Source organism: Anopheles coluzzii, chromosome 2 (genome assembly GCF_943734685.1).
Source record: "Anopheles coluzzii chromosome 2, AcolN3, whole genome shotgun sequence".
NCBI lineage: Eukaryota > Metazoa > Arthropoda > Insecta > Diptera > Culicidae > Anopheles > Anopheles coluzzii.
This window is the reverse complement of record NC_064670.1, coordinates 488,994-502,153: the sequence shown is the minus strand read 5'-3', so window position 1 is coordinate 502,153 and position 13,160 is coordinate 488,994. Positions and strand designations below refer to the sequence as shown.

General features: G+C 40.8%; 1 protein-coding gene across 7 annotated transcripts in view; it reads right to left on the bottom strand.

Moving 5' to 3' along the window:
- Positions 1-13,160, bottom strand: part of LOC120950136 (zwei Ig domain protein zig-8-like) — a 58,742-nt gene that overhangs the window by 35,594 nt on the left and 9,988 nt on the right. The window lies entirely within an intron of this gene.

The window sequence follows — 13,160 nt, the reverse complement described above, 5'->3', positions numbered from 1 at the left end:
GATGCCTGGCACAGTTAAGCAAATTCTTTTCAAGAGAGTGATGTGTTCGCTGGATTCACAGTGTATTATATAAATAGGGGATGCGTAGACTGTTTGTTTTCAGATAGGCTGGAATGCAAAAGAAGCAACACGATGAAACATACAATTCTTTTCACTTTCAAAGAAAAGATGAATCGTGATAAAAGAACCTTTGTTTAGACGCTTCAATAGGTTTGTTTTCTAGTATCCGCAGCCGTCGAGAGAATCGTGGTAAAGAAAGCTTTCATGCTGATATGCCATCAATCTACACTTTAAGATAAAGCTGAAGGAACGCCAACCAGAAAGAAAAAGAGAAATGAGTTTTGCAACGAGAGACAAACGTAGACTGGATCTAGAACGTTGACTATAAAGACTAGTAAATAGTTATTGAGAGTAAAAACTGGAGATTTGGTTTGGTTTTGTCTAGCGTAACGGGACGGATAGCGATAGACAACAGAAAAGTAACGTTCTGATTTTTCAATCAATTTTAAAGCTACTATTTTTATCTAACGCATTGTTTCACGCAAACAATTTAGTAAATCAGGGTGGTGTATGGCAGTTTGAAACCGTTTAAACTTTAAAGTGCAAATAATTTTACACTATGATGTTGTTGTAGTTCTCACGCATACCATTTGCAAATGCACTGGGGTTGGAGCATGGAAGTATGTGTTTATGCTTCAGAGAATGCCTTTGGATGAGCACTGGAAAGGGCACCAGCAGTAGCAATGAAGCATTTTATTGCTCATTATTCACTGATATTCATTCGAAGGCTACAAAATTTTGCCTTCCGGGCTATAATTCTTGCGGTTCCGCAGTGTATCGTAACTTTGGATTTATGTGTATGTGTATGCAAAGGAATGATAGAGGTTTGCACAAGGAAAAGAAGTAAAGTTTATTGTCTGCTTTTAATCTTGACTTTAGTTCGCACGTAGCGATCATCCGGAAGAGGTCCGTGAAGGATAAGCCGCAAGCAACAGCAGCCGAAGCGCAAGGTGTGAGGATGACCGAGAAATAGGCACCATAAAACATGCCGTTTTGCTCCGTGCTAGAATAAGGGGCCCAGATGCTGATATGGAGGTTGGCGTTTCCTTCCTATCAAAAGATTTTTCCTCCAGTAAAGCTTTACGCTTCCTTGAGGGTAGCAGCCCAGAAGATAACAGATTTATAACGGCGCTAATTTCATAATTAGTACGATACGATTTATGTGTGATGCCCGCCCGGTTAGAAGTGTGCCTTAGCTACGGGAGTTTTCTTGTGCACTGGAAAATGGCGGCACAGCATTTTTCAAGGGATCACGTAGACGGACCGGAACGCGAACTTTACTTTTGCCACGAATTAACGAATTACCCGCTTGTCCAAGCATTGGAACGAGCGCAATAGAGGGGGAGAAATTAGCCTCGGCAATTTTATTGGCATTCAAATTAAGTGGTTGGTCCTATTTTCTGCTATGTGCGGCCCCAGTGCCACTGTTCCAGTGACCCGGAAGAAAGTTTTTAATTAATAAAAGGACCCGGAATGATCCCGGTCGGCTACTGTAGTATCTGTAACGAGTGCGGGCAAATCTGGCATTTCCTCCGGGCAGCAGTACGACGTGCCCTTGATGGAGGTTCATTGTTGATGTGATGTGAGTTAGAGAGGATCTAAAAGGTTAAGCTGGAAGTGCGGGTTGTATAGAGAAATGTTTTAAGAAAAGGTTTGACCAAGCTTGGGTCTAAAGTTTTGTGTAAAATGTAGGAAGTAAGCAAGAAATGTGGTGTTTTGAAAGGGGCGTTGCGAAGGTCTATTTTTGGGGCAAAAGTTTAATTTGTCCCGAAACAGACCCAATGCACTAACGCACGATTGAATAAAACCTGGGGACATTGTTAGCGAACGCTTGAATATTTGATGGATTTCCCAGAAAGTAAGCAGTAGGAAGAGAAATACTACGGGGTGTAGGTTGGGTAAACTTTAGGTATCTTCGCTGTATTTGTGTATGAAACCTTTTCAGTAAACTGGGATTTCTCTGGAACAAATGCCCCGGGAGAAAATTTTAATTATTTTTCATGGAACGCATGTCACAAGAATCATATAATATTCTCAAGATTGAGCATGCTTTCGGTAACTGTAACTAAAGTCAAATCATCAGCATTTTTTCCAGACTCCATTTCAATCCAACACAATTTAAACATTGAACGACGCATGACATGAATTTAGGCAAAGAAATGGAGCGAACAGTAGCTGTTCATGCGTCATTTCCGATGAAGTAAGTAATTTCTCGAGAAATCAGGCTGTATCCTGGGCGGCTTTTTCTCGTTTGACCCCATGGAATCGATAAACAAGGACTGTACAAACAGGTAAACTGGTTCGCAGTGTTTTTGTTTTTTTTTTGTTGCTACCTGTCAAAAACGTTGAACGCAACCCAGAGACCGTGACCCGTTCGTTAGGCACTGTTTTGATTTGCTAACGACTTGAGTTGATTTAATTTAATGCTACTTTTTTATTTACATTACCGCCAGGAGAGTCAAGCGAAAGTCCTAGTTCAACCGCCCAGTGGTATGATTCCCTTGGGACTGGTACGAAATTGAATCTGTCACAGGAATGATAGTGTAACGTAACGTGGGAGTTTTGATGCAAACACAGAACGAGTTTTGAAATGGTCATCTGTAGCCTTGCAAAGGACAGTTCTATCGGGCGGAAATAATTGAATTTATTTTGGATAGATTTTCGGCTACTTCCATCTGGTGCCATCTGGTAGAAGTGGATATTTGCCTTTCGAGAATGTCCCTGTTCGTTAACCGAACCAGGTCCGCCAAGTTCAAAACGTAAAGGTGTGTATGTTTATAGAAAAGGACTGGCATCAAAGGCTTCCGTGAAGCAAATGGATGTACAGAGGAAAATCTGTACAGCTGTTTTAAACAAATATTACTACATCTGAATTGGAATCAGGTTTAATACGACAGGGTGGAAATATCCGAACAGCAGCGAAAGATACTGCTCAGCCTACTGAACAATCCGTAACAAGGAGTGATAATAAAAAGTAAACACATGTATCGATGACAGAAGGTACTCCAATGTTTGCCTTTGTGATGTTGCCTGTCATATCTGCAAAATGTAACAAACGAACGGTGACAGCAAATCAACAGAATGGTAAAATAACAAAATGGTGAGGCTACGCAATGCAAAACTTGAGCACGCACTCGGTGCGCATATTCAAACATTTGCACAACACCGTATCGGTGAATGTGCCGTGCTGTAAAATGTTTCGCTGTTTTTGGTTGTCAAAACATCAAAAGATCTATCGGAGAAAGGAAAAAAAGTACCCCATTGAAAATGTCAGGTGGTGTAACAGCAGCTGGGCGTTTGTATGCGGTAAGCTCTGGAAGGTGGTACTGTAGGGATTGAGCCTGTTTGGAAATGCTGATCGAAGGCAGACAAAACATTCAAAAGTTTTGCACATGATCCGTAAGTCCAATGACAAAGGCTGGCCGATAAGGCTGTAGAAAACTGTTTGGCGTTGATGATCGTTCGTAACATTTCGTTAGTCTTCGAGAGTTGGTAATGAAAGCGAAGCAAGCAGCAAGAGATACTTTTATTCTGCAGGAGATAAACATTACACGAATAATACTTCTTCCAACTTTGCAACTAGGTCTCTCATGAGCTTATCCATATATTCCATCAAGAGAAGATAGCAAATACGCATAAATAAAAAGCAAAGAACGCCATAACCGCCTTTGACGGTACAAGTTTTCTTTGCTTTTCGGGCATGTTCTGCTGAATGATGTATGTTTGAGAATGAGTGTTACAAAAAATATCTGTGTGTGTGTGTGTGTTCATGCGGACACGTGAGGTATGGAAAAGTTGTCGGCTTGGTGACTCCTGAAATGGGTGTAAGGCTTACTGCGCGAGCTACATCTCGCTCCCCGTCCACCATGCAGCCTGTATCACCGACACAAACATTCCGACACGATGAGCGGTTCCAAGTTTTCGATCGTCATTTTCCTTTTCAACAGCTTTGCCAACCACAGCTAACACCACTTTGCCTCAGGGTCGTATTCCCTGAGTTTTTTCACGTCCTTCTTCACGCTTGGTTCAATTTTCCAACCGTTGCCAAGTTCCATGGTTGGCTCGGTGTGCGACCATCGTAGCGATTTCGCTGTGCACAATCAGCACCTAGGCTCAGCGGCTTTTCCGAGGTCAGGGTAGTCAGGTTTGCGACGAAAGGAGGCAGAAAGCAGGCGACCCCTTCCTCAATATTGAAGCTGGGCAATCCGACTGGAATCGCAAAATTCATTCAATATTCATATAACGCTTCCATCGGACCGAAATATCCAACCAACATTCGGCACCGAGTCGTGAGCTCTCGGGGGAATGTGGGATCGATGGTGCCTTTTTTTCTCGCTTCTCTGACGGCGTATTTTATGCGGTACTCTGCTGCAACTGTGAGATGGGATGGAAATTCGATAAGCTGAGAGTTTGATGATGGACGCGGAGAAGGTGAGCTAGTTGCGGAAGTGGCCTGAGCGTGAAGGAGCGAATGGCTTCGGAAGCATATTTCACGCATATTGGAAAGATTTGTACCGAAATTCGTTGGATTGCTGGTACTATCATCTTTGTCGGAAGGGATGGAATATGTTTCCTTTCCGTGGGTTGTAAGATTCTACCGCAAGGTCGACCTCGTTCGATGTGTTCCCGATAGCCCAAGGGAGTCCCTAAAGGTTGTGTCAAATTCGAATTCATAGCCTTTTTTTGCAACATTCCATCCCGTGCTGGTGAGGGATTTGCGATACAAAACAAAGTCTAGCGCTTTAAAAGGTCTACAGCTGTTTGAACGGTAGTAACCTTTTGTGCGAAAAGCTTTGGAGGTTGATGGTTCTTTCGATATCGCAAAATAGGTGCCGTGGCGTCGAAAGAACGTTAGTTTGATTGAAATGATTAGCTTTAGAGATGGATGTTTGGAATGTGTAGTAGGTTTGGGTTTGAAGGGTTTATGTAGAAATGTTTGGCGAACATCAGTGGGATTTAACAATTTGGCTGATATTTGGCATTTGTATGTTTTCAATGCTTCATTCGCGTACATGAGATAATTTGATTTGATAATTTGATCCACTGTTGAGCTTGTTTGGCAGCATTCTGTGGAATGAACTGCGCAATAGCGATAAATAATATCATTAACTAGGAGATGCAATGTTTTAAATTATTATTTACAAAATTTTGACTATTGATTGTTAATGATACAATGAACTAGCTTTTTTGTGCGTTCCTTTCAGGAAATAATGATCCGGAACAATGCAACAGAAGAACGGATTGGACATTTTCCTACCCATGTCATCTACCGAATATTTTTCATCTTGTTCGGACAAGCCACTTTTTATTGAAGTCGCTCAATCGAGCCGCTGACACTTGGATAAGAGTTCGAAAAGTTTATCTTGACATGGAGTTGGAACCAAAACGTTTGCCTGAAAGCGTTTTGTTGTCGTGATTAATTGGGCATGCTATTCCGAAGCACCTGATGCTGGGTCAGTGAGGCGCAGCAACTTTGGACAGTTGAATGTCAAAGTTTTTACTAAGTAGAAAATGAAAGCGAAAATTTTGTTGAGATTTATCAGCAGGACCGGTGCTCATGACGGGTAGATGCTTGTTTCAGTGTTGCAATCCACGGTAAATAAAGTTTATACACACCCTTGTTGGGATAGCTTTGTACAAAGAGATCATAAAATTTAGACATCTATAGCTTACTAAATTCGTAGAACTGCTAGCAATTTATTTGCATTTCGATTTTTCATCCACGTAACGTTCAGTGGAAAACGATCCAAGCATGCGTCCCCTTCCAAGAACTAGTTACGCTATCGATTCCAGCGGGATCAGGATGGCGAGGAGGAATATCCCGAGTGCAGTGAAAATTGATTCTGCAATCGAGTTGCTTCGAAATTCAATATGTTGCCTTGGTCACGGATCGATGGGGACAGCTCGTCCGATGGCATCAACTGTGCATAATGTAAATAAATAGTTGGCACAGCTGGGATAGTGTCTGCCATAGTGTTAAAATCATGTCAGATGCTGTGTGAGAATGTGATTGAAATGCAGTACTTGTTGGATGACCGGAGAAAAACATGTCAGTATCTACCGATGACCTGTCCGATGAGTGGTTTTGTTGGTTGCAAAATAATCACAAGTACCACGCTGATAATGAAAGTATCACGTGGGTAGAGTGTAGGTTTACTTGCTGTGCCATGGTTGTGTAAAGTGTAGCTTTTGGGCGGGTATCTCTAGCGAGGCTTGTGGGAGAGTAACAAATTGTAATTTCGTAGAATTGTAATTAAAAATACATTGTTTAATTGCTGACCACTTGCTGGTTCAGCATATACGAGCAAAAAGTGTTGACATTTCTATTTTATTTAAATAACCAATGGTTGGTTGTTTCTCTGTATTAATTGGTTCATATTGTGGAGGATGTTCCAATTACACGATTCACCCTTGTGCCTATGAGCAAACATTACCTAGCGAGATGGAAACCTGAACTCATCTTTTCAATGCATTATGTGTGAATACGCGATATGGATTCAAAAGAGCTCTAGATCAGGTATGTCAAACTGGCGGCCCGCGGGCCGCATGCGGCCCGCGTCGATTCTGAATGCGGCCCGCGAGAATATTTTGAGAATTGCTAAAAGCACTGCAAACCATAAATCTGTTATTACTATTTGTCAAAGTGTATTAAATTTTCCAGAGAAGAACAATCCTTTTGTTGGTATATGGAAACTAACATGAATGTACCCATAACATCTCATAAACTTATTCTACACAAAGGTACATATCAATCGAGACCCTTAAGAATCATTGAATCGAATGCAAGCTCAGTCGTATTATGTTTCGATTAAATTCTGAATATTAGCATAATTTTGTGCACACTCGATTGCACATTCTGTATGGAAAAATAGATCTGCGTCAACTGGCTACAAACGAAAAAGGAATGAAAATAACTTGATACATACACTAGGAAACTTCGCAACAACTAATGATGGATTGTCAGAATCGCATCCACGGCTCAAAACCATTTTCGATCTTAGCTATAGCAACTTCGAATCCGGCCAAATCAAACCAACAGTTACCGTTCGGTGCCGTCCGAAGCCTATAGAGCCGTTAGGAGCCATTCGGAACCGTTGGAGTCATCGGTTGTCCCACCGAATTTGACAATCTCCATGCCCCCGACTGCCGAGTAAAGGATTCATTCGGCTCCGATTTTTTTCCGACCTTAGAATGTTACATCATTGATATTCGATTGGAACCACTTCTGTTTTTTGTCATAAACATGCCACCATAAATGTTAATAAAAGTGGTTGTAGCCAAGTTGCAATTATTTGTACCCCCCATTCTGCAAGACGAATTAATGTACTTTCCAACCTCTCCAAAAATTAAAACAAAAATAATATGATTACGCTTAAGCATAAGGGATTTAGATCAAGGATAAAAACAATCGAAATGCCGAAGCCTTGCAATACAAAGCTAATTAATTAATAGAGATTAATAGAGCTCAAACAGTCCTCAATTCCTCAATTCGTGAATCATCTCCCTTCAAGTGTCAAAAACAGATTTGCCGATCTGTATGGAATCACACTCCACGAATCTTCTTCAGATAAAATTATCGTTATTTAAAAAAAGTTATTCGTAAAATACGAATATATATTGTTATAAGAAATGAATATGCCACCAGAACACTTGGAACTTGGAAATTAGCGAAAAATAATGTATAAACACGAGTTTTTACATTTTTTTCCTTGATCTGTCAAAAAAATACAAGTGTAAACAGTTTAAAATTAGGCTACTTATACTTACCTCGGGTGAAATCATGTAATCTACAAGAACTGCAAAAAAATAGGAATGACAGCGAACAGAACGGAACTTCCTACGACTCACAAAAAACGATAGAAAGCCCTCGTGTACGATAAAAGCAACAATTATGAAAAATAAAGCTGTTTACACAAGCAAATATTTTTGTTATTCATCCAGCGATGGATAGTTCGGATTGCATGAAAAAGATTCACCACAGGCTGCTAGACTTCCGCTACTTCAGTGAAAAAGTGTGTTTGACAGATTTTTGCTAGCACAACTTCCGTAAGAGAACGCGAGTAATGAAAAATATCCTATTTGAATAATAACATTGAAAGTACAATAAACATTTTTTCTAATATAAAAAAGAGCACATATGAAAATAACATCGTGAATTTGTACATAACAAACGATTCCAGATAAGAGGCGAGTAGTACAAAAACTCAATTAGATTAAAAATAAAAATGTAAATAGTACTTTAGATAAATATTGGGGTATTTTTTCCATTCTCCACTTTGCGGCCCGCGAATCACTGAAAATTTGTACTTGCGGCCCTCTGATGAAATGAGTTTGACACAGCTGCTCTAGATAATCATTTCTCCGCAGCATTTGAAGTATTCAATAAATGACTATTATTAAGTTGGTGATAATCTTTACTTGCTTTGAGTGGCTTTTCAAAAATGTGCGCAGTTTCTCTAAGAAAAAAAAAAATATTCTGCCATTTCTAGACTTTGTTATCATTCCTTCGATATTCGATTAAAAGCACTCCAATACATACTGAAGAAGAAGATGTAGTGATTTTCGGAACTGAATTCAAGGATTAAATACTTATCTTACTCTCAAGCAAGGATACAAGTTTCTACTAACTGGCGTAACGATCTGCGTCGGTCATGCCTACACATGCTTTCGAGACTTATTAGACACCACCGCACTCGTATAGTGAGTCCTTGCTTCGGGGGGACAGTCTATATGAGGCTTGAACCCAAGACGGGCATGCTGTTAAAACACACAATTTGACGATTGTACTAGATGATACCACGGGCCCCAAAGGATACAAGTTTAGTGATATGAAATAGAATACAATTTGTATTTTGATCAAATTACAATATTCTACGAGATACGATTTAAACAAATGTACACCATAGCTAATGAAAAAAAGCAGACAAACCTGTGATGCGTGTGGCCATGCACAGTTGGCTCGGCGATTATTTTTATTGGCTATCCCATCAGAGTGGGATCATCATAAAACATTGTAATCAAATATCACAGCAGTAATCATTTGCAATCAGTAGGTTGTCCAGTATCCTGTTGCCGCTACCCCAGGAGTGGAGGTAGAGAGCAAGAATGTCTCACAGCGTTTGGATGGCCGATGTCGTTAGCCTTCTGCATTGGTAATCATCATAAATCTAAGCATCTGAAACAGGCTGTTTCGCGAAGTTAACATGGTCGTTGAATTTTGGTGTTTCGTTGTACGCGCCAAGGACATGCGTGTTCGAGGCGCCCCCAGTCAGCGCAAGCCCTACAGTGTCGCCGTACATGCAGACGACAACGGGTGGCTGTTGCACGAGGCCGGCATGATAAGCCGGCGTAGGGACGACGCGTGAAGTGTTGTGCGTAAATTTTCCATAAAATAGCGATAAATTATCCCATGCTTGTATCCTTTCGCTTGGTGTTGGGGGATTTTGGGACAGCATCCCGAAAAGGTCAGCATTGTTGGCGTGCGAGCATAGACACAGTTGTGCTAGAGCACAATTTTGTAACACAATTGTTTGGCACACGACTTGTGCGACAGTAGTCAGCTTGTGTATGGCAGGGCGATGGAGAGATGGCCAAGATGGTTGTTTGTAAAGGAAGAGATAAAAAACCTTCTTTCACGGCTAACAACTTGCTTAACTCAATGATTTGTATACGAGAACGAAAATGGAAGACCGGCGATAGACTCAAAAATATCTTTGATTTATGGTGCGATCTATTTTCTGAAAATTTCTGAGATATTTTCTGCAATTTTAGAGTTATTGCAATGAGGATGAAGTATTCACTTGGCTTAATTAAAATGAGTTATCTTTAAACATGACGTAGCATCAATGTAAATTGAAAGTTAATTGTACTAAGTCTTACTAATTTAAAAATCTCTTCGATTTCTACGATCATGAAGTGCTTTAATCGGAAGAAAAAATAGTCCGATTTCCGCGTCATTTCCGTTGCACGCCGATTGCATTTTGCACTGATAAAATGAAGTGTTCTTCAATTGTTGCTTAATCCACAGTTTCTGCTCTCTTCATGACTTTCTTCCGTTCATTTTCACAGTTAATTGTTCAGAAACAGCTATTATTAAGCCATGAAGGTGAAAATAGGTAATTTTAAGACTTTAGTTTAAGTGTGTTTCGTAATTAAGGTTTAATATATGTTTTACTTCACCAACCTAGACCTTGATTGTGGGGAAGAGCAATTGTTTACAAACGATTACAAACTGTTTCGAATGCGTGCAGCAATAAAAACTTATGAATAAGAAATTAATTTCAGTCATTTGAATTGCTAACGACAGGTGTACCTTGTGGTAATGTATAATTCGAAAAGACTCGTACCATCAAAGAGCTCGCCCTATTGCATTGCTGTTCTTGCCGAGTATAATCTTAATAATGAAATAATTTCAAACAAATAAATTAATTGTGTGTATTTGTCTTTCGTTCTAATTTCCTCCCATGGTCACAAATTGTAGGAAAGTCACGGTGTTAAGTTTGGTTGCAAATTCATTTATTCCCATTACCGGGCATATTCATCCACGGCAAAATACAGCACCGTTCCGTTCCATTCGCCTGTCAGTGTCGCGAATTACGAAATGAAATTTGTCCTCTTAATTTTGTCTCATTTTGCTACGACGGCTTGAATTTGTGGCTCATTCAGTTGAACCGGAAGCATCGAAAAGAAATGGTCCCAGCGAGGAAGCGTGAGCCGCATGGACCGAAGCAATTTACGTGGCATGTTTGTCAGACACACCGAGCTGTCTGTTTGAAGCATTTCTTTGGTCGGTGCTGGCAGTGTAAGCGGGGAATGATTCGTCCTTTCAGAATTGCACAATTGACATGCATAATCTAATTAACGACTAAATTAAACAAGCGAAAAAGTTTTGCTTGAAGGTATGTCGTCATTTTTCATTCCACCTCTCTGCTCATTCTTTGGACACTCTCGGTGTCGTTCCGTACCGTTCCTGGGCGGGTGCTTGGGAACTGAATTTAAATACGTTAAACTACGAGTTCCAAGTAGCTAGATGTTGTACCATGCTCTTCGGCTACCGTAACTGTACTCGCACCATCATGCTTTTTCCGAGGGGTGCAAACCGAAAGAGTGTTACCGGCTTGTGCAAGGTGAGTGTTTCCGGAAGGAAAAATACTGAAATGAAATTCGAAAGGATCAGGAAAGGGATGTGCGAAGCTCAATTTACCCGAGAGTTTGAGGTGAAGTGTGTAGAGTGAGCAAAAACGGGAGATGGTATGAAAAGTTTTGTCACTGAGTTGTTTTTTTCCCATCGATGCTTTGCTACAGTTGCCAGCATTGGTTCAAGCGAAACCGGATCCTTTTAGCTGGAATGAACGCGAATGTTACGGGAGAAGAGTTCCCATTTTTTCTCTCTTCTACTCCGTTGATCATATAGTACAGAATTAAGCACAGTCTTGAGGAAACAAGACATTGGTGCTAGCGGGAAACAATGGAAAGGACGGGCTTGAAGCGAATTTAGAGACAGGAAAGTTTATGAACACAATTTTCTCCGAGTCAGGCGAAGAACATTCACATGGTATTATTACATGTAGTGAGTGTGTGTGTGTGCACTGGTGTGTTTGTGCGAAAGCGATAATTATGTTTTTCAGTAAAACCGGGAAACCGTTAAATTTACTTTTGCAAAATGCATTGGGCTAAAGTGGGTCTTCAGACGAATGTAGGAGGAACGGGCACGACGCTTGCATTCTTCGTGAATGGTAGTGCATCTTTGAAAGACGAAAGAAAAGATTGTGGAAAATTGTACGACCGTTGAACAAGCTGAACGCTGGTATGGCGATGCTGAGAATCTTGTTGTAACTAGTTTTGGCTCAGCTTCCGTTCATTTATCTAGAGTGTTGGTTAGCGCTACCGGTGGAAAAATCACCAAAAAGGATTAGGACGACACGAAGCACAGGAACAGGTGTTAAAATGGAACCATCGTCAGAACTTATTCATGTCAGCGTAGACTACGTGAGGGCAGGAACATGATTAAAGCACGCTGACGCTATCCCGCGGTTGCGCTATTTATGCTTGAGGAAATCCAATCTCAAAGTAAAGCAAAGAGGTTGAAGATAGGAGGATTGGTCAGGCAACAGGGATGTCGGTTAGTTTGCGCACTAACTCTGTGTTTGTGTGTTTGTGTATGTGTATGTCGATAAAAGCGTATTCGCTGCAATGTGGCGCTGCAACAAGGATGTCACCGAGGGATACCTCGTGCGAGTAAACGTCGAGCGAGAACCTTACAAGATCAGTTATCTTTGAAAAGGCAAGGGTCTAGTGGCAAGGAAAAGGGATTGGCAAATTAAAGCCTCGAACGGCAAGCTGGGCTAGCAGCATCGGTGTCATCAAGGCGAAAGGAAGCTTGCATGGCGTTTGAATAGCGTCGCGCGCGATAATGCAATCAGTGGCGTTGCGGTTTCAGCTGAATGCATCCTTCATTGAACGATGCAACAACGGATAGCAAAGGTTGATTATACGCTGAAAAAATCTCTTTAGCTGTGATCGTGACGTTGATGGCAATAATATTGTATGTACAGGAAGGAACTACAAAGTATGAACGAGACTATGCCGAGAAGACTATAACGAGAATGTCAAGAGATAAAAAAGTATAGTCATACTGAAAGAAAGTGGGCATTTTTTTAGAATGCATGAGCAACACACAGCATCTTAAATAACGAAACTTTAAATGGAATGTAAATAAAAATGAAGGTGTAAGCTTTTCAGTGCAAGTAAAACGTATATGTCTAGTTTGCTATGTTTTGTGATGTGTTTTGTTGTGTCAGAGAACAGTTGCTGTTTGCAGAACATGCACTAACCATAAAAAAGAGAGAAAAAAACTGTGCTACCTATGAAATGAAGGGAGCAGCGGGAGCGAAATTTGGCTTAAAACGGAAACATTTTATGAGTGAAAAAGCAATAAAACGCGCGTTAGAAGCGGTGGCGAGAAAAATAATTTCCATGTTTAAAAAGGCGCATCGGGAAACGGCTACTGTTGGCATTTTCGCAAACAATGCTTGGTTAAAGCTCCTGCATAGAGCTGCTATCATGCCCCGAAAGGACAGCTGAGACCGACCATACTGAAA